This window comes from Schistocerca americana, chromosome 4, assembly GCF_021461395.2.
Source record: "Schistocerca americana isolate TAMUIC-IGC-003095 chromosome 4, iqSchAmer2.1, whole genome shotgun sequence".
NCBI classification, from domain to species: Eukaryota; Metazoa; Arthropoda; class Insecta; order Orthoptera; family Acrididae; genus Schistocerca; species Schistocerca americana.
In genome coordinates, this window is record NC_060122.1 from 350,847,723 (window position 1) to 350,873,614 (window position 25,892).

Genomic DNA, 25,892 nt, shown 5'->3' on the forward strand with positions numbered 1-25,892 from the left:
TTATTAAAAGAACCTGCAACTAAACACGGCGTTCTTCTTTGGGTCTTCTCCACTTCCACTGTCCATCCTGTCTGATATGGATCAGAAACAATATTCAAATATTGGTTGAACAAGGATTTTGTAAAGTTGAGGATCAACTGCCAGTCCTCCCACCAAACGTCGAACCTCTGCACGTCTTCCTGCATTTCGCTACAATTTTGTGGCATGCGACTTCTCTGTATACGGCCGCAGCATCCGTGGAAAGTCACAGGGGACTTCCGACGTCATCCACTAGGTCATTTATACACAGGGTGTACAAAACAATGTATACAAAGCTTTAGAGTGTCTGGAAAAGTTAAGATGAAATATTTTTGGATACAAAAAAATTTTTAAAGGTGCACCCTTTCCCCACTTGGGTTGTATGAAGGTTTTGACGCTAGTAATGTTGAGACTTGGTGTTCTAACTACCATTGCATGCGTGCTAGCGATTGTGTGTCTCAACCTGATAGGAACGTATGTTTTTCCTAACACGTTCGATGGACGAAATTACCGTGCAATACTAACGGAAAGGTTGAAGACTGTTCCATTAGCAGGCAGTTAACGATTATGGTTCCAGATTGCATGGACCTCACCACACTTCGTTGTTGATTTGAGGCAACATTCAGGCAACGTTTTCCTCAATTACTGGACTCAGACGAATGGGATAGTACTGTCACTACCACCTTCTTCCTATCTCCTGCTATGGATTTCTTTTTGTGGGGAGAAATGAAGCGTTTGGTTTACGAGACAGAGGAGCTGCTTTCCTGTTTGGCTGCAGCTGCAGTCATTACTTGTGAAAAACTTTTGTTTTAGCTTGTTAGATAACCACAAGCATGCAGATCCCAATTGAACTTGAATGTAAACGGACCGTATTTTTAGCAAAAACTCTATGATAAGATTCATATACCGGAGTTTCAGCACCGTCTGTGAACAGCGTTGGTGCAAAACCTTCATGGACCTCTACCAGGGGAGCGGATTAACTGTGATATTTTTCTCCTATAAAAAGTGTTTCTTTTTATCTCATCTAAACACTCTAAGATTCTGTATACGTATTACTTTTCCACCCTGTACAGCGTAAAAATTAATGGTCCTAAACACTCCTCTTTCAAAAGAAAAGCAAAGTTCCGTCCTTTGGCCTTGATGGACCAATCGAGACCGACCGACCGTCGAGTCATCCTCTGTCAGTGGCGTCATTGGATGCGGGATGGTGGGGAGTGGAGTCAGCACACCGCTCTGCCGCTCGTTGTCAGCTTTCTTGGTCTTGGAGCCGCTACTTCTTACCCGTGTAGCTCCACAGTTGGTATCCCCCCGTTGCAGTCCTCCCACTGAGGTAAAATCTCTGGCAGTATTAGGAATTGAATCCATTTCCTCAGGACAGTGCCAGACATACTAACAACTTTTTTTTCGTCTTCTTTCTTTCGATCTGTTTCTTCGTCGTTTGTTCGTCAATGGTTCTGTGCTGTTGTCGCAAGACATGTTTCAAATTCAGTCGATGAAAGCTTCACTCACTTATTATTATTATAATTATTATTGTTGTTACAGAGGGTGGCCAGTCCCCTTAGCGAACATGCTGAACGACAGGGCCGGATGTCCACTGAACTACGGAGGCGGATAACAGTTCTGTGGCGTACGCCCGAAGTTACTTCTAGGTCTGGAGCTTCTCTCCGTTCGGAATGACATGGCTGTGTTCCGTTTGGTAGAAAATCTTCACTCCTCTGGCACAGCCGGTCTGATATTCCGTATGCTCTTATTTTGTTCATCACACGAAAATGAGGAACTGTATCGACTGTCTTTTGGAAGCCAAGGAATGCGACATCAACCTACTCGCCGGTGTATATTTCTCTCTGGGTCCTATGGACGTACAGATCATTATTTTCTGAACCATAATGATTCCCACAGAGGAGGTTTTCGGTCCCTAAAAATGTCATAACACGTGAGCACAAAACATGTTCTAAAAGTCTACAACAGACGCACGTCAGAAATACGGGTCTATAGTTTCATACGTTTGTTCAACAACGTTCAAAAATATCTTTTCTCTCCTTATATGAACTGTTTACTCTACACGTTTCATTTAGGCATAAGGCTGCGCTCCAGACAAATATCTTCTTAACACATAAATTTATATTCGATGTGAACTTTTTTTCAGAAAAGCTTCCTTTGCGATTGTCAGACTGGATTTTATATGGTCTCTCCTTCGGCCATCATCAGCTATTTCACTGTCCAAGTAGTAAAACTCATCTTCAACTTTAGGACCCCATTTCCGGATCCTATTCTCTCACCATTAATTTCGAAAATGTATAGGCGTCTCACACGTTCAGTATTATTGCATAATAATATTGAGTCAATATATTGCGTATTACTGCGTCATTTTTATTCCCGGGACGCGTCAGTTGGAACTCTGTCTTTGTACCGAAAATGTCGGCGCCCGATGATGTACAAATCGTATGTATCGCGACTGAGTTGCGTGCCATGCAAAGCACAAGTATAAATTACACAGAACGGAAGAAAGACGGTGGAAACGCTTCAAGGGGGGTCCGACAGCCGATCAGTTCCAGTCATTCCAGCAAGAAGGAGATGCACGGCTCGTGTTGTCTGTAGTTCAATGATGCCTAGACAGTCAATATCGGTGTTCGATCGCGTCCGCATTATTACTTTGTGCCAGGAACGGATCTCAACAAGGGAACTGTCCAGGCGTCTCGGAGGGAAACAATGGACCAAGAGCTTATTCACTGAAGCATAGATTCGTACACCACAACATTTAATCACAAATTAAACAAGTGAAATTCGTAATGTAACATATACATGTGCTATTTTCTGTGTACGGTATTTCTCTACTGCAACAAGTGTTCGATCGAAAGAGAGCAATTATTTACCGATTTTCGTTTGAAAGCTTACGTGATATTAAGTCTGTGGTGTGACAACTATTGCTTTGCTAGAGAAAATAAAAAAAAACCACATGTATGCTCACTGGATAGTTGGCCTGCCTGAACTTATTTAGCAATTCTGAATACTAATACAAGTAAAAAAACATTTTTGCTTCCTGTCATTACACCATGATCTTCAGTTTCCTCTGTTGTTGTGGAGAACAAAGTATCTAGCGTTTCCTTTACAGTCAGGACTTGAATTTCTCTAAGTACCGCATGATGCATTGATATACACACATAAAAAAAAATGTATTGCATCACCCCGGTTCCCAGAAGACAGACGTTGACTGTGGATATTGTATCACAGACACAGTCCCTTTGACTGTTCAGAGACGTCACTAAGGCCGCTCAAAGATGTAAACAACCATGCATCAGCAGCGCCCATCAGACGGAGGGGGTCCGACAGCCGATCAATTCCAGTCATTCCACCAGGAAGGAGGTACACGGCTCGTGTTGTCTGTAGTTCAGTCATGGCTAGACGGCCCATACCGCATTATTACTTTGTGCCAGGAAGGGCGCTCACAAGGGAAGTGTCCAGGCGTCTCGGAGTGATCAAAAGCGATGTTGTTCGCACATGGAGGAGATACAGAGAGACAGGAACTGTCGATGACAAGCCTCGCTCGGGCCGCCCAGGGGCTACTACTGCAATGGATGACCGCTACCTACGGATTAGAGATCAATCTCTATTCCAATTTTCTGTACAGGCTGGCGGCTACACGGGTAGCGGTGGCTGTTTGGCGTGGACTGGGCGGTTTTTTAGGTTAGAGGGCCTCGGGAAAGTACGGGGTGGGCTGCAATCTCAAAGGGTGCATGGCAAATACAGGACGTGCTTGGATCAAGGAACAGTCGGAACTGTAGTTGTAAATTGTTGTAGTTGTGCTGGGACAGTCCCTGAGCTTCAAGCGCTAATAGAAAGCACAGAAGCTGAAATCGTTATAGGTACAGAAAGCTGGCTAAAGCCTGAAATACGTTCTGCAGAGATTTTTACCAAGTCTCAGACGGTGTTCAGGAAAGATACATTAGGCAGAATTGGTGGTGGAGTGTTCGTGTCGGTCAGTAGTGTTTTATCTTGTAGTGAAGTCGAAGTAGATACTCCGTGAGAATTGGTATGGGTGGAGGTTATACTTAACAGCCGAACTAAGTCAATAATTGGCTCCTTATACCGACCCCCAGACTCCGGTGATATAGTTGCTGAACAGTTCAGAGAAAATTTGAGTCTCTTAACAAATAAATACCTCACTCATACGGTTATAGTTGGTGGGGACTTCAACCTTCCCTCGATATGTTGGCAAGAAATTTGTTCAAAACCTGTGGTAGGCAGAAAACATCTTCCGAGATTGTCCTAAATGCTTTCTCCGAAAATTATTTCGAGCAGTTAGTCCACGAACCCACGCGAATTGTAAATGGTTGCGAAAACACACTTGACCTCTTAGCCACAAACAATCCAGAGATAATAGGGAGCATCATGACTGATACAGGGATTAGTGATCACAAGGTCGTTGTAGCTAGGCTCAATACCGTTTCTTCCAAATCCACCAGAAATAAACGCAAAATAATTTTATTTAAAAAAGCGGATAAAGTGTCACTAGAAGCCTTCCTAAGAGACAATCTCCATTCCTTCCGAACTGACTATGCAAATGTAGACGAGATGTGGCTCCAATTCAAAGATATAGTAGCAACAGCAATTGAGAGATTCCTACTTCATCAATTGGTAAGAGATGGATCTGATCCCCCATGGTACACAAAAGAGGTCCGAACGCTGTTGCAGAGGCAACGGAAAAAGCATGCGAAGTTCAGAAGAACGCAAAATCCTGAAGATTAGCTAAAATTTACAGACGCGCGAAATTTGGCACGGACTTCAATGCGAGATACCTTTAATAGGTTCCACAACGAAACATTGTCTCGAAATTTCGTAGAAAATCCGAAGATATTCTGGTCGTATGTCAAGTACACAAGCAGCAAGACGCAGTCAATACCTTCGCTGCGCAGTGCCAATGGTACTGTTACCGACGACTGTGCCGCTAAAGCGGAGTTATTGAACGCAGTTTTCCGAAATTCCTTCACGAGGGAAGACGAATGAAATTTGAAACACGAACAGCTGCTAGCATGAGTTTCTTAGAAGTAGATACCTTAGGGGTTGCGAAGCAACTCAAATCGCTTGATACGGGCAAGTCTTCAGGTCCACATTGTATACCGATTATGCTCTTTCAGATTACGCTGACACAATAGCTCCCTACTTAGCAATCATATACAACCGCTCGCTCACCGATAGATCTGTACCTACAGATTGGAAAATTGCGCGGGTCGCACCAGTGTTTAAGAAGGATAGTAGGAGTAATCCATCGAACTACAGACCTATATCATTGACGACGGTTTGCAGTAGGGTTTTGGAGCATATATTGCATTCAAACATTATGAATCACCTCGAACGGAACGATCTATTGATACGTAATCAGAACGGTTTCAGAAAACATCGTTCTTGTGCAACGCAGCTAGTTCTTTACTCGCACGAAGTAATGGCCGCTATCGACAGGGGATGTCAAGTTGATTCCGTATTTCTAGATTTCCGGAAAGCTTTTGACACCGTTCCTCACAAGCGACTTCTAATGAAGCTGCGGGCCTCAGTTGTGCGACTGGATTCGTGATTTCCTGTCAGGAAGGTCGCAGTTCGTAGTAATAGACGGCAAATCATCGAGTAAAACTGAAGTGATATCAGGTGTTCCCCAGGGAAGCGTCCTGGGACCTCTGCTGTTCCTGATCTATATAAATGACCTGGGTGACAATCTGAGCAGTTCTCTTAGGTTGTTCGCAGATGATGCTGTAATTTACCGTCTAGTAAGGTCATCCGAAGACCAGTATCAGTTGCAAAGCGATTTAGAAAAGATTGCTGTATGGTGTGGCAAGTGGCAGTTGGCGCTAAATAACGATAAGTGTGAGGTGATCCAAATGAGTTCCAAAAGAAATCCGTTGGAATTCGATTACTCGATAAATAGTACAATTCTCAAGGCTGTCAATTCAACTAAGTTCCTGGGTGTTAAAATTACGAACAACTTCAGTTGGAAAGACCACGTAGATAATGCTGTGAGGAAGGCGAGCCAAAGGTTGCGTTTCATTGGCAGGACACTTAGAAGATGCAACAAGTCCACTAAAGCGACAGCTTGCACTACACTCGTTCGTTCTCTGTTAGAATATTGCTGCGCGGTGTGGGATCCTTGCCAGGTGGGATTGACGGAGGACATCGAAAGGGTGCAAAAAAGGGCAGCTCGTTTTGTATTATCACGTAATAGGGGAGAGAGTGTGGCAGATATGATACGCGAGTTGGGATGGAAGTCATTAAAGCAAAGACGTTTTTCGTCGCGGCGAGATCTATTTACGAAATTTCAGTCACCAACTTTCTCTTCCGAATGCGAAAATATTTTGTTGAGCCCAACCTACATAGGTAGGAATGATCATCAAAATAAAATAAGAGAAATCAGAGCTCGAAGAGAATGGTTTAGGTGTTCGTTTTTCCCGCGCGCTGTTCGGGAGTGGAATGGTATGGAGATAGTACGATTGTGGTTCGATGAACCCTCTGCCAATCACTTAAATGTTAATTGCAGAGTAATTATGTAGATGTAGGTTCCGGAACTCTCGGAACTGATGTGATGCAAAAGTTTTTTTTGGTGAGTGTAAATCCTTCAGTACGCTCCTTAATATTTTGTCGTTTACTTTCTTCACTTCTTTACAAAAATTAGTTTGGAACGAACTGAATTTCTCTCGGTCTCGGGAGGAACTGCAGTTTACTGCGCAATACTACTCTTACACCGCACAAAATACACGGTGTCTCAAACCTTTTGGGTCAAATTGAAACAGGTGATAGAGGGCCCAAAACCAATTATATTGAGATGGGGAACCAATGGTTGGAAATTTTTTGTCTTATGGACATACACAGCGTACACCACGTAAGAACCACGTAGCTCATAGTAATTGGTCAAAGTGACAAGTAACAATTCCCGCGCCATCCACATCGGTGACCACCAGCAACGATTCTCTGTCAACGTATGAGCGCAAATTGCTCAAGATTACCTAATAGGATCTTATCTGCTGCCTCCCAGTTTGACTGGTCCACATTACCTAATGTTGCTGCGAGATCTAGTATTTTGGAGACTGTACCCCTTGTTATCCGCAAAATGGATGTGGTTTCAACACGACGGTGGACGAGCCCACTGCGATTTTAATGTCCCTATGCACCTAAACAGCACTTACCGTCATCGTTGGATTAGAAGGGGAGGTTCTGTCTCATGGCCTGCGCGATCTCACACTTCTGGACTTTTTCCTCTGCGGCTGCGTCATCAGGTTGGTGTATAAAAGCCCGTAGAAACGGATGAAGACGTGTTTGCTGTGGTCCAAACTGCCTGTCTCCTGGTGCAACAGACGCCAGGGATCTTTGAGAGCCGGCCAGAGTGCCCTAGCGGTTCTAGGCGCTACAGCCTGAAACCGCGCGACCCCTACGGTCGCAGGTTCGAATCCTGCCTCGGGCATGGATGTGTGTGATGTCCTTAGGTTAATTACGTTTAAGTAGTTCTAAGTTCTAGGGGACTGATGACCTCAGAAGTTAAGTTCCATAGTGCTCCGAGCCATTTGAAACATTTTTTTTTTTTTAAATCTTTGAGAGCATGCAGCAGAACTACATGCGCTGTTGCCAAGCATGCATTGAGACTGCTAGACTGCTGGTTGTTGTTATGCGGCGTTCGCTGTGCAAGTCCATAAAACGCTGAATATGCATTTCCGACCATTGGTCCCGTATCTCAGCATAATCGATTGTGGACCCACTCTCACTGTTTCAGTTTGACTCAAAAGGTATTGCGCAACATATGGAGGGAGCATCAGTATTGCGCAATAAATATTGAGCGTGTGAGAATCTCTTAACAAGCTGAAATATCCCCCCTCCCCTCCCCTACAGAATCGATCCTTGGATCCCCGCCTGTGTAAGCAGCAATGTGAACGGCAAATGAGACAACGCTCCCGCAAGGGCGTCCAGGAATCTAGTTCGTTACCGTACCGCTGACTTATTTAAGTCGGAGTACCAGACAGCCTACATTTCAGACGACGCTTTTCCCCTTCGCGTTTCGAAACACTAGCCATCGCTTCGCCCCGGAGGAGTGGCTCTAATAAGAACTCACAACATGTCGGCCGGCGGACCGCTGATTGCCGCCGCGTCCCGCCGCCCCGCCAGGTGCCGCCACCGGCCGCTGGCCATTTGGATGACGAATTTATGGCTGCTATCGATTCTCAATCAGGCTGCGGGTAGCGGCGGTCAGACCGCCGGCCCTGGGCGCGCGCGCTCCTACCGCGCCGCGGGCATTATACCTCCTCACATCGATTACTTCCGGCCGGAGGCACACGTGTCAGCGGCGTTACACTATCAGCGCCACGGCACGTGGCCGAGGCGCTTCTTTACAGCCGTCCGTCTTCCAACCGGTTCTGCTTCGAGTCTCAACCACACGCCCGCTGGGACATCGTGATCAGGGTCGCATTTACATACAAGGTTTCTAGATAGCAGTCCAGGGACGCACACGACAATTAGACCCACGTCACAAACATCCATAGCTATCATAAAAAAAACGTACATTGGTATGTGTATATAGATGTAGCTTTGTATGTACATTACTGGCCATTAAAATTGCTACACCACGAAGATATGCTACAGACGCGAAATTTAACCGACAGGAAGAAGATGCTGCGATATGCAAACGATTCGCTTTTCAGAGCAGTCACACAAGGTTGACTCCGGTGGCGACACCTACAACGTGCTGACATGAGGAAAGTTTCCAACCGATTTCTCATACAGAAACAGCAGTTGACCGTGGTTGCCTCGTGAAGCGTTGTTGTGATGCCTCGTGTAAGGAGGAGAAATGCGTACCATCACGCTTCCGACTTTGATAAAGGTCGGATTGTAGCCTATCGAGATTGCGGTTTATCGTATCGCGACATTGCTGCTCGCGTTGGTCGAGACCCAATGACTGAAGGCAGAATATGGAATCGGTAGGCTCAGGAGGGTAATGCGGAACGACGTGCTGGAGCCCAAAGGCCTCGTATCACTAGCAGTCGAGACGACAGGCATCTTATCCGCATGGCTGTAACGGATCGTGCAGCCACGTCTCTATTCCTGAGTCAACTGATGGCGACGTTTGCAAGCAAACAACCATCTGCATGAACAGTTCGACGGCGTTTGCAGCAGCATGGACTATCAGCTCGGAGACCATGGCTGTGGTTACCCTTGACGCTGCATCACAGACAGGAGCGCCTGCGATGGTGTACTCAACAACGAACCTGGGTGCACGAATGGCAAAACGTCATTTTTTCGGATGAATCCAGGTTCTGTTTAGAGAATCATGATGGTCGCATCCGTGTTTGGCAACATCGCGGTGAACGCACATTGGAAGCGTGTATTCGTCATCGCCATACTGGCGTATCACCCGGTGTAATGGTATGGGGTGCCACTAGTTACAGGTCTCGGTCACCTCTTGTTCGCATTGACGGCACTTTGAACAGTGGACGTTACATTTCAGATGTGTTACGACCCGTGGCTCTACCCTTCATTCGATCCTGGCGAAACCCTACATTTCAGTAGGATAATGCACGACCGCATGTTGCAGGTCCTGTACGGGCCTTTCTGGATATAGAAAATGTTCGAGTGCTGCCCTGGCCATCACATTCTCCAGATCTCTCACCAACTGAAAACGTCTGGTCAATGGTTGCCGAGCAACTGTCTCATCACAATACGCCAGTCACTACTCTTGATGAACTGTGGTATCGTGTTGAAGCTGCATGGACAGCTGTACCTGTACACGCCATTCAAGCTCTGTTTCACTCAATGCCCAGGCGTATCAAGGCCATTATTACGGCCAGAGGTACTTCTTCTGGGTACTGATTTCTCAGGACGTATGCATCCAAATTGCGTGAAAAAGTAATCACATGTTAGTTCTAGTATAATATATTTGTCCAATGAATATCCGTTTATCATATGCACTTTTTCTTGATGTAGCAATTTTAATGGCCAGTAGTGTATGTTCCGCATCTCCCCCTAAATTACTGGATCGATTTCTACCACACTTGGCGGACATATTGCTTACTATGTGGTAAGAATCACCTTGGGGGTAAGAACCACCAACCTATAAAAAGGGTTGCTTGGGGGATGGAAAAGCGGTGCAGTCCTAGATGCGCGAATATCCATATTTTATTCATCCAGTATTCGAGAATGAGGTTACTTAGTGACTTGCAGCGAACATTACACGTAATTTCAAACCTATACAAGACTTCTTCTCGGTGACACCCCGAAAGATGATGAAAGGAAATAGTTTATCGCTGACTACTCTGTCGCTGTTCATGCAGTTAAACTACCACAGGAAACATGACGTTTTAATTTATTACGTCTTTACTACTAATTCTACTAGCCATATTTTGCACACAGTATTCACATCTGACTCTGAATGTACCAGCAAATTTGTATCATTGTACGACATATAGGTCAGAAGATGTGACGTCAAAAACTGCCGTTCTTCCATGACGTTTCACTTTACTACGTACTTCTTTACTACTAAATCTATACGTAACACATTTCGCAGTCAGTATTCATGTATACCGCTCAGTATACTTAGAGAAATATATTATTGTGAGACAGACAGTGCAGGAGCCATGAATTCGTAAACACTGATATTCGTGAAAAACTGCTGCATCACGCATAACGTTTTAATTACTTCTTTGCTACTATCTGTATTCACAACACATTTCGAAGAGAGTAGCCACATACACAACTGAAGATACATGCAAAATTATATCATTGTATGACACCTAGTTCGGGAGATACGTCATCATAAACATAGAGCTGCATGAAAATGAAATTGTAGGGCAAAATTCGCTATAGTTACAGGTGAAATATGTGTAGAAATAAGTGTGATATAAGTTAAATATATGTGAAATACCTGTGACTTGTAGCAGGCAAAGACGTGGGTAAAAACCTCCTCCTGGAGCCCTGGATCGACTTGAATCAAGTTTTTTACACATATTACTTACAGTCTTGAAGAAATAATGTAGGGGTAAGAATCAACAGACTCCTATTCAGATGGGAGGGATAGCGTATAAAAAGAAGTAGCGTCCAGGAGATTTACAGAGAGATAGGAGGAGATGGACAGAGATAAAGGGGGAGCAGGAGATGGACAGAGAGAGGTGCGAGGAGGAGATGAACAGAGAGAGGAAAGAGGAGGAGATGGACCGAGATAGGAGGGAAGAAGAGGAGATGAGGGGAGATGGAGAGAAAGAGTAGGGAAGAAGAGATGGGAGAGAGAGAAGGTGGTGGGGGAGATGGACAGAGAGAGGGGGGACAAAGAGAGGAGGAGGGGGAGATGTAAATAGAGAGGGGGAGCAGGAGATGGGAGGGGGGAAGACTAAATGGACAGAGGGGGAATGCGCAGATGAGCAGAGGGGGGAGGAGCAGATGGACAGAGAATGGGGCAGCGGGAGAGGGACAGAGAGAGAGGCGCAAAGAGATGGAAAGGAAGTGCAGGTAGAGGAGGTGAATAGGGAGAAGGGAAAGGAGGACAAACACCAATAGAGCATTGGAATAAAGACATACCCGGGATTCTTAACTAGTTTAAAATGAAAAAGTCCCTCAGTCGGAGGTTCGACTCCTCCCTCGGGCATAGATGTATGTGTTGTCCTTAGTGTAAGTTAGATTAAGTAGTGTGTAAGCTTAGGGACGTTTGACCTCCGCAGTTTGGTCCCACAGAACTTACCACAAATTTCCAAAGTCCAATAAAAAGAAGTTCCTTTTCAGTACTGTGGATCTGGTCTTGTTACACGGGTGAGCCAAATATTAGAGTCAGGAGGGCTATGCGTGAAGGGTACAGCGGATACTAAAGTGAAGCTCTATCACCCAAATTGACGGAAAATCCTAAGACGTCGTGGTCTTATAATAAATCAGTAAACGGATCAAAACTATCTGCCCAGACCCCCTGTGGCCGTAATGGCTCTGAAAGAAGGAACGACGCATAAAAGGCCGAAATACAAACGTCTTTTTCCAAAACTATTTCACAAACAGGGATTACACTTTAGTTCCTCCTTTACATTGCAACACGAACGACAAATGAAAGACCGAGATCGAAATATATGGCCAAGGGATAGAAAAGCAGCTGAAATTGCAGAGCGGGATACCAGTTCGCGAAAAAACTGGCCCGTCTTCTGCAGCAGCTTCCGTAAGTCTCTAGAGAAGCGAAACGTTATTAATGATTAGAAGAAAGCACAAGTCACTCCCGTTTTCAAGAAGATACACCGAAATATCCTCTGTAGGAAACAACGGGAGTTCCGAAAGAAACGATTATGTAAAGGCCAGCTCGCTCTGTTCGTCCACGAGAGCCAGGAAGCGATGGATACAAGTGCCTAGGCAGATGCCATTTTTCTTGATTTCCGGAATGCATTAAATACAATTCCTCATTGCAGCCCAACAAACAAAACACGAGCGTGTAGAGTATTAGACCAACTGCGTGATTTTACTGAAGAGTTTCTAGCAAACAGAAACAGCATGCCATTCTCAATGGCGGCAACTCATTAGACGTAAAGGCAGTTCCAGGCGTGCCCAAGGAGTGTTATCGACGATTAATTTTCATAAAGTATATAAATGATCTAGTAGATAACGCCGGAAATTTCATGAGGCTTCTTGCGGACGATGCTGTTGTGTGCAGAGAAGCCGCGACTCTAGAAATTTCTAATGAAATGCAGGGTGGCTTGGAGAGGTTCGACACTTGGCACAGAGAGTGGCAATTGCCACGCAACATAAACAAATACATAGACAGAAAGAGCCCATTATTTTATGATTACAAAACTCATTGGAAGCAATTACTTCCATCAAACACGTAGGAGTATGCTTACGGAGGGATATGAAGTGGAACGACCACATAAAATTAATCTCGAATAAGGCATATGCTAGACTGAGACTCATTGGAAGCATCCCCAGGAAATATAGTCGATCAACAAAGGAAGTAGTTTACGAAACAGTCCTTCGAGGAACACTTGAACATTTCTTGTCAGTCTGGGATACGTACGAGATAGGATTGATAGACGTAATGGTGAAGACCCAAAGAAGAGTGGCACATTTCGTTACAGGTTCATTTAAAAAGCGCGAAAGTCAACCAGTATATTGTACCCTCCTACGTATATCTCATCAACAGGCCATGAAGATAAAATCAGAGATATTCGAAATCACACGGAGGCTTACGAAAGTGACACTGGAACACAAAGTACCATCCGCCACACATCATAAAATGGCTTGCCGGGCTTAGATCTATATATGAATGTAGACAGCTTATGCCCATCTCCTTAAAAGCTTTTTGGTCCACATTTGGGACGTAATACAGCAGCGATTCCGCGAAATGTGGGTCTGACAAGTTCTTGGTAGGTTTCCAGAGGTATCAAGCACAGGTCAGTGAATTCCCACAAACTGCTGGACATTCGTTTGTGAGAACGGATATGGCTCCCGGCAGCGTCCCAGATGTGTTCTATCGGTTTCAGATCAGGAGAATTTGCTGACAAGATATCAACGTAAGTTCCCTATCTACCTTAACCATATCACGATTCTGGCATTCTGACACGAACAATGATCCTGCTATAAGGGAAGCAAGAGGTCCGCAATAACTTTTACGTAATTCACAGCTGTCATGGTACCTTCGATCACTACCTGAGGTCCAGCAGGAACCCAACTGAATGTACCCCATGGAAAAATATGACAACGTGGTAATTATTTGGTATGGGTTTATTCACTATTTCGGTGCACAGTTGACACGAAAAGGTCAGTTTGCACCTCGCAAACGCCGCGCTCCTTCACCAGAAAGTACCAGTGCAGCTCTACGAACGCATGGCACATAGTTGGGAAAAGCATAACGACTTTTAAAGTAATAGTTTATGTAATTGTGTATGTTGGAAGTGAGTTCTGCTTATATTTCATACCTCATTTGTTGACAAACACGATCCACAATTTTTTTCTTACCTCTTACCACCAGATGCGAATAACTGATCTCTTGAAATTGGGGAAAACCATTTTGAGATATTGTGGGGCAGTATGTATGCACATATAATAACAGTAAAATGCGCTTTGTTCTTAAATTCATTTTGTTGTCTTGCATTTCCCTATTAAACGTGTTCGCTTATAGTTACAATACGTTATTTTTAAAATTGAATTGCTAATTCTTGCATGGATTTCACTCTCAGCATGTATTTAAAATAATTCATAGCGATGTTAATAAATCGTGTTGGGTACCTTAACCAGAAGACTTCTCTTCATTTTTTAATATGTCGATTCATTATACGATAAATTAGGTACTGAAATTTTATACAATTGAATAATAAACATTAAATACTACGATTTAGTCTTTCAGTTCGGAAATTGCCTCAAAATGCTATTATTGTGGATTAGTTACTCAAAAAATTTCTTTTGGTCGGGTCTACACTAGAGGCTCGACCTACGAGTCTACAGATCCTAAATACGTCTCTAATCGTGATTACGACGGCCATTATACAGGGTGTTACAAAAAGGTACTGCCAAACTTTCAGGAAACATTCCTCACACACAAAGAAAGAAAATATGTTATGTGGACATGTGTCCGCAAACGCTTACTTTCCATGTTAGAGCTCATTTTATTACTTCTCTTCAAATCACATTAATCATGGAATGGAAACACACAGCAACAGAACGTACCAGCGTGACTTCAAACACTTTGTTACAGGAAATGTTCAAAATGTCCTCCGTTAGCGAGGATACATGCATCCACCCTCCGTCGCATGGAATCCCTGATGCGCTGATGCAGCCCTGGAGAATGGCGTATTGTATGACAGCCGTCCACAATACGAGCACGAAGAGTCTCTACATTTGGTACCGGGGTTGCGTAGACAAGAGCTTCCAAATGCCCCCATAAATGAAAGTCAAGAGGGTTGAGGTCAGGAGAGCGTGGAAGCCATGGAATTGGTCCGCCTCTACCAATCCATCGGTCACCGAATCTGTTGTTGAGAAGCGTACGAACACTTCGACTGAAATGTGCAGGAGCTCCGTCGTGCATGAACCACATGTTGTGTCGTACTTGTAAAGGCACATGTTCTAGCAGCACAGGTAGAGTATCCCGTATGAAATCATGATAACTTGCTCCATTGAGCGTAGGTGGAAGAACTGAAATGAGCTCTAACATGGAAATTAAGCGTTTCCGGACACATGATCACATACCATCTTTTCTTTATTTGTATGTGAGGAATGTTTCCTGAAACTTTGGCCGTACCTCTTTGTAACACCCTGTATACGGTAACAAAACAAGGGATGTTAGGCCTAAACCTGAACAGTAAGTGATCGTGTAATCAAGTGGTGACATTATCTCGCTATGTTGCACCGAATAAAAGCGGTTAGTCAAGAGATAAATTTCAGGTAAGGGATCTAAGGTAACATGAAAAAATTAAATTTACTGTGCAACTCAAAATCAATAAAGTACATTCATTTGCTTCTCCTGTATGTTTACTCAAAATATAAAAAGTAGGATCAACAAAATTAAAGAAAAATCACCCTCTGGCATTAAATATAGGGCTCCTAAGCGTATAGTTGCAATGTTGTTGAATAATAAACATCAATACACCCAGAAAGACACCCAGTCACTCGAATGGCACTGACGTGATCAGTCGATGCAGCTTGCGTGATATTGTAAACAAACTAGCCTCAAACGCGTATACATGAGATGCCAAACTTGAATACAGTGTCCTCTGCGGTTCTAGACCTGTCAGAGGAAAGCACGTTTATGATAGGTTCACACGTACGACGTACATAATAGCAGTTTGCAAATCTGTCAACGCCTCAGTGTGAGAAATCAGAATCTACGGATCAAGGCAAACTCGCTGAATGAATGAGAACATATGTGGCTACTATTTTACAGAGTAACAGAAAAATTATAGGGAGGAATGCGAAGGAAACGTTACATTTATATGTTATTACAGTTGCCACCATTCGTGTATTGCCGGTCTAAGACAATATTAAAAGAGGAACAGCATGCTGTGTTAAAGAGAAAACAGCCACTACACGATTTTTACGTTTGACAGTTTGATTCTGGTAAGCAGTCCTTTTGAAAAACCGCCCCTTTGAGTGAGCTCACCTTACAAAAATACTACGCGATAGCGTGGGGTCGACGAAGGGCAATGCGGCTATTTGACGATTTTACGACGAAAATTTTGTCTACAGATCCGTTATTTACTTGTTCCAGATAATGATAATGCTCCTGTATTGTCCCAGCAATCGTCGGGAGCTTCACGTCATTGTCTATACGATGTCCTAAATCGTGGCATCTCCGAAACAGTTTCAGAATGGGCACAATTTGAAATACGCGGCAGCGACGTATTTACGAACTATTTCTCTGTGCAATGTCCTACTGTGTGGCGCCCGTGCAACAGTTTCAGTTCATCGAGTGACAGAACACAGTTCAAAGTTTGTTCACATCAAAGTACAGTCGCCGTAATGCTCATATCTGGTACCTTGTACACGCATTGTTTCACCAGCGACCCTTTGATATGCGTCTCTTGCAATCACGAAACATAACACGTACTTCACAGCTTAGTCAATAGTAATCACTCTCTTTATGCAGTTCACATTGAGAGACTGCACTTATTACTTTAAATGTTTCAGCTTTGTCCTCACACATGAAAGCCACTCATCAGTCATGCCATCACGCCAACAGCAATCTCTCGCTTGCTCAGATTCGATAATCGAAGCAGGCTCTCTTGTAGCAAAGATACACAAAGATATTCTGAAACATTAATGTTCAGATATATTTACTGATAATGTTTTGGATGTAATCACATTTATCACTAAATATAATGAACAAAACAAAATATTAATACAAGAAAAATATTTGTGTAGATTCCTTTACAATCACTCTTCTAAAACGGACCCTACACGCTCAATGCATTTTTCCCTCAGGTTGCAACAAAACTAAGTATCGCCGCAGCAACGTCTTGATTGTCCAACATCTTGATGCTCTAGTGTGGACTACTAATTTCTTCCTACTAGTGCATTAATTTGCCCTGACCTACTTACTTCCTTAGTTTATCCCGGATTTGCAGCTTGTGAAATATGAAAAGAAGCCGTGTCTTATGTACCTCATATGGGCTACGTGTTTGCCTTTATTGCGCACAAAGTGAGTCGGATGCCCTGGAAAACTCACTAGTGCAGATTCGGTGCATATTTATTACCTGTATAAGACAGAGAACACAGGATGAAGCAGCACAGTATGACATGACTACAATAAAACCAAAAAGAGTCAAGAAAACCATGTGTGAATACTATCAGTATCAAAACGACACAAGAATCCAGCAGGCTCGATAATTTTGCAAGACAATCTGGGTTGATGTGTTTATTCACAGTAATAATTACCTTGTAGATAAAAGCCCATGCAGATAGGACATCTATGTGTATATCTGTCGATATCCTCAAAAATAGTTAAAAGGTACCTTCAAAAAATTGTCATTTTCAACTATTTGTATTACACGAGATCATTAATAAAAAGTATTATTGTTTAAATCACTGTTAATACCTATCTGGAACAAAGTACCACTATGTTGGTTGGAATTAACAGTGCCCAGAAGATGGTAGATGCATTACTGATATCTGCAAGAGTATAAGATGGCAACATGCACTTCATCTTGCTTCTCTGCACAGTTACGTTATATGCACACTGCATTTCCATCATGCCTGCAACTATCTTAAATCAAAATCGTTTCTATTTCGTTTGAATTAACAGCTTATAAGTAGGCTGTTTAGGTTTTTATGTTGGTAACGCCACGTAGCGCTCTGTATGAAAATCACTGGCTGTGCTGTGTGCAGTCTGTGGCCGGGTGGCATTGTTGTAATATTCGCTATTGTAGTGTTGGGCTGTTGGCTGTTAACAGCGCGTAGCGTTGCGCAGTTGGAGGTGAGCCACCAGCAGTGGTGGATGTGGGGAAGAGAGATGGCGGATTTTTGAAAGCCGATGATCTGGACGTGTGTCCATCAGAAACAGTGCATTTGTAAGAATGGATGTTATGAACTGCTATATATATTACGACTTTTGAACACTATTAAGGTAAATACGTTGTTTGTTCTCTATCAAAATCTTTCATTTGCTAACTATGCCTATCAGTAGTTAGTGACTTCAGTAGTTTGAATCTTTTATTTAGCTGGCAGTAGTGGCGCTCGCTGTATTGCAGTAGTTCGAGTAACGAAGATTTTTGTGAGGTAAGTGATTTGTGAAAGGTTAGTCAGGGCCATTCTTTTGTAGGGATTTTTGAAAGTCAGATTGCGTTGTGCTAAAAATATTGTGTGTCAGTTTAGTGTTGATCAGAATAGGTAAAGAACGAAATGTCTGAGTACGTTCAGTTTTGCTCAGCTGTTTGAAAATCAAATAATGTAAGAGATTTATCAGCACAGTAATTTAGTAATTTTTTTTAAGGGGACGTTTCATATGGCGACCCTACCAGGATACCTCACCGGAATCTTCAGATTTTTTTCTTGTAGTTTGTGTAACTAGTGTAGCTATTGTTTATTGCTAGCGCGTAATCATAGAGAGAATTTCCTTTGTAGTTGTAGTTTTTCATTGTTGTAAAGTAAAACAGTTGTGGCATGCATGTAGATTTGCACCAAGTATTTCGCAGCTGCACATACAGTTAACTAGATATTATTTTCAGTGCTATGTTAATGTGTTTTCTTATTTTGCTTTTCAAATTGTGCTTTTCTGTGTTATCATGTGAAATATTGTGACAATAATGGTGTGTGAAAAACGTAACAATAGGCTCCAAAGTAAACTGAGAAATAATAGTGACGACGAGCGTAGCTTATCAGCACCACTGTGTAATGAATTAACAGACATTCAAAGTGGTAATTTGGTAATTGTGCATAGGGAAATGGAGCGGGCGGCAAATAATGGCGTAGACAGTGAACCAATTAGTGAACAGGGAAGCATTATCGATCGATCGGTCTGCAACAGCTCGCCTCAGGAATCCGAAATGACAGAACACAATCTCGCAAATACTGTAGATTCAGGTTTTGGGTCCTCACCGTTTTCTCAAATAAGTCAAGACACATTTTCTGCTTGTCAAAATGTGAATGTTGCCGGTACAAATTCACTGCCGAACAGCACTGAGGAACATGTTTCAGACACCAGTGCATTGTTATTACAATTAATACAACAAATGGGAGAAACACAGCAAAAGCTTCAAAAGTTAGATACAATGGAACAAAATCTTCGGAAGTTAGACACAATGGAACAAAATCTTCGAACGTTAGACACAATGGAACAAAATCTTCAAAAGTTAGACGCAATGGAACAAAATCTTCAAAGGTTAGACACCACATTTGAACAAACACGTGAAGATTTAACCACTGAGATACATAAAATCGAATCTAAATGTCAAAAAGTCTGTAATGACGTAAAAACACAAATTTGTGAGCATTTCCAACCTATTTTTTCGCGGCATGAAAATACATTACAGAATCACAAAGCAGCCATAAAAGAACTGCAAACTATTGTTCATGAAAATCATGAGACCTTGCAAGCTAAGATTGACTCAGTTGCATCCACCGATTTGGTTACGCAACTTGCAAAAACTCAGGAAAACTTAAAGGACACAGTAGATACGATTTCAACACAAATGGACACTCTGAAACTTGGTTCAGAAAAACACACTGAGGAAATAAGTTCACTATCGGGGAAAGTAGGCGAACTTTCGGATCAGTTCACTAACTTATCTGCAAAGGTGGATGATGATCTGAATGACACAAGACCTGTAGCTTTCACTGACACAGAAGAGTATGAACAAATTAAGAAATTCAAACAAATTCAGAATCAAATTAATACTCAACACCAAAGAGAAATCCGGCTAGTACAAGATCAGCTGACACAGGTAATACAAGAATTACACATTTCAGAGGACACTCGCGCTCCAGTACAGGAAGTGGGACATGGAAATACGGAACAGCCACAAAATAATAACACAGGGCACTTCAGAAATTATGAAAGAAATTTGCAAGGTACACCGAATTTTGAGATGAGCAACATGCGACTCACTGACATGATGATTTTGACTATAAGCTGTTTATTACTACATGTAAATTCAAAACATTTAAGAATTCCGGCAACGGCATTCATCCACAAGCGTGGCTTCATCAATTCTCTCATTGTTTTCCTCCCAACTGGTCATTAGAGCACAGATTAGAATTTATGTGTGGCTACTTAGAGAATGAACCATCTGTAAGAATGCAATCGGTCATTCACGATTGCCACAGTGAAGGAAAGATTACCATGCCTTCCTCTCAGCATATTGGTCTCAAGCCACACAAGACCGAGAAAACATAGCATCATAATGATGAAACCTTTCGAACAATCTGAATTTTCCAGTCTTGTGAAACATTTTGAAGACATGTTGCACAAGAATCAGTATCTGTCAAAGCCTTACAGCCCCTCAGAACTCATCCGCATTTGCTTAATCAAATTGCCTGAACATTTACGACATATTATTTTGGCAGGACGTTGCAAAGACGACATTGAAGCTTTTGAGGGACTGTTACAAGAATTGGAAATTGACACTGACAATCGCGGAACACGAAAACAGGAGCACAACAACTACAGGTCATATCCGTCACAATTCCACGATGACAGAAATAATAAATGGACACGAAAAGGCTATTCTTACAACGTAAATCGTGACCAAAACAGACACCACCCGTATGACAACCGTTGACAGAGTAGTAATAATTACAGGGAAAGATCACCTCTCCACAGTAATGACTATCACAGAGACAATATGGGAACCAAAATAATTATTATCAAGGGAGACAGAATAACTTCAGATGCAACGGTCCAGCACGCAGTTACGATTCAGGGAGAAATTCTCCACCACGTGACCGACAAAAAAGAAACTATGGAATCTACCGACATGACGACAGACGATATGATCGTAACGACAGACCTGAATTGCATCAGAACTGACGGGATTCAAACAGGGCAGGGCCCTCTCGACAAGGTGAATTTGTAGAAGTTAGGTCTCCAAATCCCAATAACGACACGCGCCAACAAAGAGACAATAGGCAATGACTCATACCGCTGGCAGCCACAAAACGTACTTCTGAAACTGACGACGCAGCTGCCGTAGCTAGTAACTACGTAAAAATGGAAGACATTAGGGACATCTTACTCCAGGAACACGGCGTAAAACGTAACAACATTGCACATCCTGTGATTCAAATTACAGTAAATGACGTAAAATTTATGGCATTACTTGACTCTGGCAGTCCCATTTCAGTAATTAGTGAAACAGCCTTTAGCAAATGCAACAAATCGAACGATTGCCCCACACTTCCGTTACGTAAGATTAAATTACAAGGTGCAATCTTTGGGAAAAGTGTAGATGTACGCCAACAAACCAATTTAGAAATCTTTTGTCAAAGCCACAGCTTCTCTATGAACTTTCTTATTGTTCCATTATTGTCGACGGAAATTATATTGGGAGTAGACTTTTTGAATGAATACAAAGCAATCTTAAACTTTCACGATGCTGAAATAAGTTTAGGGAAAGAAGGTAAGTCAATAGCTTTGAAATTTGAAGATTGGCTCTCAAACCATGACGAGGAAATTAATCGGCTTTACCTCCTGTTAGACAACAGTTCGGAATTTTCGACGGAACTTGACACTAGCAATCACTCTGCAAATACTGACAGGGATGACATCGACGGCGTATTTGATAGTAATGAGTTAATTCAGAATAAAATTCAAACAATTGAGAATTGCAATGACACTGATAGGCAGGACTTTTTTGAGATTTTACAAGCACATTCCACAGTTTTTACTCACGAAACAGGAACAATCAAGGGATTTCAATACCAATTTCATGTTCGTGAGCATACTAAATTTTGTGTTAGACCATACATAATTCCGGCACATTATAGGGACCGTGTTAGAGCAGAAATACAATCTATGCTTGACGATGGCATTATTGAGCCTGCAGTAAGTTCATACAACAATCCATTACATGTTGTTGAGAAGAAAAATGGATCGATCAGGCTTGTCTTAGATTCGAGACAAATCAATACTATAATCATTCCTGAAACAGACAGGCCGCAAACGTTGGAAGAACTTCTTCAAAATTTTAATGGTGTAAAAGTGTTGTCTTCTATTGACCTCAGATCCAGCTTTTATCAGATCTAACTTCATCCCAAATGTAGAAAATACACAGCTTTCCTTTGTTTCGGCATTTGTTATCAGTTTCGGAAACTTCCTTTTGGTTTGAATATTTCTTCAGCAACATTCATTCCCGAGCTAAATTCCATATTACCTGAGTTCTTAAAACGTCACATCACCTTATATGTGGACGATAGTCTGATAGCAGAAGCCTCATGGGAACAACATAATCGCATCCTCAACAGCGTGTTACATATTTTTTGCAGAATCTGGAATTACAGTTAACTTGGAAAAGTCTGAATTCGGTAGGACAAAGGTGAAGTTTTTGGGACATATTATTTCTTCTGAAGGCATTCAGCCGGATCCTGAGAAGTTAGAAGCAATCAGAGCCATTCCAGTTCCATCCACAAAAAAACAAGTCCGCAGTTTTCTAGGTCTTGTAAATTTTTACCGTCGTTTTCTGAGTATGCAAATTCTAGTTACACCAAAACTTTGTTCTCTCACTGGAGAAAATTCTATTTGGAACTGGGACGAACAAGCACAGTTGGAATTCAATTCTTTGAAAGAATCGCTACTTAACGCGCCAATACTAGCTCATCCAGATCTGTCACAAGATTTCTGCCTTAGCACGGATTCTTCTAAAGTCGGTCTTGGTGCCCATTTATTTCAAAAAGCCACAGAAAATGACATTACTGTTCAGAAAACCATAGCTTTTGCTAGCCGAGTGCTAACAAAATCTGAAAAAAATTATTCCGTTACTGAATTAGAAGCTTTAGCTATCGTTTGGGCATTTAACAAATTCCAAAGTATACAGTGATAATCGTGCATTACAATTTCTTATGTCTTCAAAATTAAATCATAACAGGTTAAAACGTTGGGCATTGTTTCTGCAAGAATTCCACTTCACAATAGTCTACATTTCCGGCAAGGAGAACATTGTTGCGGGCGCACTGTCACGCTCACCGGCTGGGCTTGAGAAAAGTAACACGGAAGGCAACCTCGAGAAAAATTTCAGTATTCTTTACATTCATAAAGTCGCCTTTGAAAACTTCATATCCACATCTTTAAAGGACATTGCTCATGAACAAGATAAAGATCCGATTTGGAAAGACATCAAAAGTAAATGGCATGAAAAGACACACACTCAGATTCGGCATTATTATCTGGTTAGAAACAACATACTCTTCAAACGCTACACTGTTGATGACAAGCTATGGGTACTTTGCATTCCAGACGATTTTATTAATAAGCTCATTTGGTACATTCGTTTCAGCTACGCACATTTTGGTCCACGAAAATATCATATTCTTCGAACGACTTGTTATTTTAACAATATGGAAAAGAGAATCCGAAGTGTCTTGTCTATTTGTAAACTTTGTCAAAAGGCGAAACCATCTACTATCTCACATCGTGCTCCGTTGTTTCCTATCATTCCTTCTAAATTAAAAGAATTTGCTGCTGTTGATCTCTTGGGACCCCTTGTCAGAACATCGAATGGCTTTTCGTACGTTCTAATCGCTGTTGAACTTACTTCAAAATTTGTTTCTTTCACTCCGTTACGTAAAGCCACTGGACGGTCTGTATCCAACGCCTTTGTTAAAAATTTCTTACCTGTAGTTGGACACGTTAGTAAAGTCATTTCAGATAACGGACCACAATTCAGGTCTGCTGTTTGGTCACGCATGCTCCGGAACCATAAAATCAAACCTGTTTTTATTTCGTTGTGCTCACCACATTGTAACCCATCTGAACGGATTATAAAAGAGATCAATAAGCTTTGCAGACTTTATTGTCACAGAAAGCATCAGCATTGGGACAGATATTTACACTTATTTCCAAACGTGCTGAATGAAATGCATCATGACTCCACTGCTTTACCACCTATTCTTATACTGAAGAATGAAGAACCTCTGAACAGAATCAGAAAGCTTGTACCTTTGCCGAATACACGTAAACTTCGACACAAAGACATAACTGATTTGGCTATTAAAAATATAAAATCTGCAGCAGACAAAAGGAGAAAACTACACGGTAAAGCAAATGCAAAGAAATTATATATTGGTCAGAAAGTTCTCATTAAAGCTCATTCATTGTCACATAAGAAGAAACACTTAAGTCACAAATTCTTTCTGATTTACAATGGACCTTACAGAATCCGACGTATACCACATGATAATTGCGTTGAAGTTTAAACTCTGCATACTAGGAAGAGTAAAGGATTGCACCACATTTCACATGTAAAACCGTTTATTGAGAGATAATCTGTTTTTTAACGTAGTCTTTGCTATAAAATTTTTCACTTTACATTACTAGTATGCTTTGTCAGACTTGGAATCTGTTAATATGCAACAATGTTTGAAGTTAAATATCCAGTCAAGAACCAAGAGAACTTATTTAAACAGAAATTATAGTGAACAGAGGACATGGTGTTATTGTGTGTGTACATTCTTGCTTGTTAATTGCATGATTACGTAACGACTATAAGGCTTACATACTTAGAACATATACTGCTAATGAGATTTGAATGCAACATTTTGGTTTACTTGAAAAGACATTCTTTATTTGAAGTACTTCCTGTGAGATTAAAGATGACTTAGTATTTGGTTTCTTTGACAGCTACATGATTATATCACAACGCTACTAATGTGTGACACAATTTACGTTGTTGCTTTTGCGGTGTATCTGTTTTATATCTGCACAGTTTTTATGTGTTATTCTGGAAAGTAAAACATGTTTTAGTAGTAACTTCTGCAGCCTTTTCCGTAGCACAACAATACGTTACAGTACAGTACTTTCTTCATCACAGCAATAAGCACAATAACTACGATATCTACATGCAAAGCATTTCACTTTTGTTTATGATGAGGTGAGTACATTGACTTCAGCAGAACTTTGCTTACGGAGGACGATAACTACGATACTTCCACAGAATTATCTTACAGCAAGACGCACATTTAGCGCTACAGGACACGCATTTGAGTAGTTAATTTTGTACTTAAAACATTTATTTTTAAAGATTTCTGAATTACAAAGAAAGTTTTCCACGATACATTTCATTCCATTGCTGTAATCTGTAACACCTGAGGGTATAATTACATTAATCCTCAGGAGGTACACGCCTACATTGTCTACTATGTGTCTGGCAAGCACAAGGAGCCCTAGCTAATATGGTATTTGCTTATAAAACTTTACACATCGGTACCATATTTCTCTAACACATAAATTACACAGCTATCTGATTATTTAACAGAGAAACAAACATTTTTTTTTACTACATCAGTGACACATGTTTACGTAATTACACAGTTGGATAGCTTCACTCTTATGAAATTGTATTTAGTCTGTACTTTGTGAACTGTTCATTTTTTTTTTCGGAACCATTGTGATACTATGAGAGCTTTGAATGATATATTTGGTATGGGATCATGATTTTTAAAGTACGTTTGAGGTAGATGACACTATTGAAGTGAGCAGAGAACTTTTTTTAGGTTTTGAAATTATTGCAGAAAGCTATGACGTTTTTGAGATTTGGCTGAGTTTTTATGATGTTATTATTACGATGACAACATGTATTATGCTGTTGAGGTATGTTTATGATCAATAAGCTGATGCTATATGAGGAATTTGATTATGCTACGTATTTATTATGATAAAATATTGAAGAAGTGTCGATGTATATGTGTAATGAGGTAAGGAATAATGAGTAGTGCTTAGGGACTCTGACTTGTGAAAAAGGATGTTG